The sequence below is a fragment of the Varanus komodoensis genome, unplaced genomic scaffold, assembly GCF_004798865.1.
Source record: "Varanus komodoensis strain SLA01 unplaced genomic scaffold, ASM479886v1 scaffold1999, whole genome shotgun sequence".
In the NCBI taxonomy this organism is placed as follows: Eukaryota; Metazoa; Chordata; class Lepidosauria; order Squamata; family Varanidae; genus Varanus; species Varanus komodoensis.
The window spans coordinates 9233-11306 of NW_025335567.1; positions in this window are offsets into that span (position 1 = coordinate 9233).

A 2074-nucleotide genomic window follows, 5' to 3' on the forward strand; every position below is an offset into this window, starting at 1 on the left:
GCACATGATGGAACACTTTTCAAGATGCCATTCCCAAAACTTTGACCACTTGGAATTTTGCTTTTATTCTACCCTTTAAGCACATCATTTTTTGAACCATGTTGTGACTTTAGCTTGTGTCTACCAATTGCTGCTGACCTTTAAGGACCACATGCAACCGATTGCTTGTTATGACAACAAGGAGACAAGAAAAAAAGTGATGCAATTCTTTCCAGATATGTCATCAGAAAGGCTAGAAGGGTTTTCTCACTTCACTCTCTCATACTTATAAGCCTGAATGCATCAGCATTTTGGAAGTCTCCTGGCTGTGCAAGACATGAGTCTGTAACTGCCTGTCTCTATGCAGTGGGCATAGCAGTCTTTGTTGAAGGAGTACCTGAGCCAAATCAGCAGCCTGTTCAGGGAGCATTTGTAGCAAAGTAGATGCTGTAGATGGGTGTGGGAAGATCTGCATCAGGAGGAAAACACTGCCAGTGGAACTGCTCTCTGCCTGTGCTACTGGCATGGCTTCTACTTCTTCATTGGGTGTGTGAAGTAGAAACAAAGAAATGCCTGGTGTCTGATCCTATTCCTGTTCTGCATGAGTCGTACCTTCCAGGTGATGTCCTTATTGGTGGGATGGTTTCCCCGATCATTTGCCTTTTCCCAGAATTTTCATTCACGGAATGCCCTTGGGAGGAGTTCTCAGTGCGTGTACGGTACGGAATGCTTCTTTGTTCTCTTTCTTGCCAAATCAGACTCGGCTAACTGTATGTGCTGTCAATGGAGCTGAAGTTTCACTGAACCTGGATCTTTTCTTTCCTGGAAAGTGTAATAAGTAGGGAAACAGGTGGACTTTGATGAATCAAGCATCTGTTTCTGCTCTGAACAACCACAGGCTGGGTGAAGACTGGGTCAGACAGTGCCTTAAAAAGGAGTGGATGTTTAAGTAAAGGATGCAGATGCATTTGGATCTAAATTCAAGCCATTTGAAAATAAGGAACAGTTAAAAGCCAGCTTTCTATGAAGGGAAAGTCAATAGAAGTATACATTGTCTTTAATACAACTTCTCATAACCATACTCACTGCCTACATCAGGTCTGAGGTTCATTCCAATATTCCATGGAGTGTTGCTCTGTAATCTTGTTTCAAGAAAAATCATCAGAAAAGTCAAATATTCAAATGTACACTATATCAGAAATACAAAATATAAAATACTTTCTTTTATGTACTAAAGAATAATCCAATTTCAGTCTCAAACATGGATAAGCACAACCAGAATGGCCCCAAGGAGTTTCTGCAGGAGACAGCAAGTGAGAAACCCCAAGGAGGTCCTTGCAGACCATGAGCTCCATGTGAGTCTTCCTCACACTCATTTATCCTCTTGCTGGAGGTGGCCTGTAAAATTCAGGAAAATCTCAGCCCATCCCTCACAGACCAAGGGTGAGATATACTCATGGTTTGCTTGTCCGGAAGGTATCTTTTGTGGTGTAGAGGTTAAAAGTGCACATGTGGTAGCACAGACAACAGCATGGCACTAGGACTGAGGCAAGCTGGATTCTAGCCCCCTCTTGGCCATCAGACAAACTGGTTGGGGTAAGATTCAGAAAAGAAAGAGATGAATAGTGGAAGCCTCTCTCATTACATAAGAAGAGAATCAGGATGGAAATAAATAAATTACTAAATACATTGGAGCTGTGTTGGGTTAATCACATTTGTTTCATTCTCATGTGCCACTAGAAAATTCCCTATGTGATCCCCCAACGTATCCCACACCCTTTCCAAACTGGGTGTATCTCCTACCTTATAAATGTTCTACCGTAGACTCCATGTTTGAATAACATTTCGGGACGGACAATGCACTCTATTTCTGGTACATCTGAATAAATGCAACCCAGCAAACTCTCTTTGGGTAGATATATACTGGTACAATTTGTCCTGCGTTGCTAGTTCTTTCCCTGAGTGGATCCTCTCATCCATCATAAATGTTGTTGCCTTAGAAGAAGAGAGTTATCAGTAAATTTAAATTCACAAATGAAAAGAATATAGATCTCTCCCAATTATACAATACTCAAAATAGCAAAAGCCAAATCCA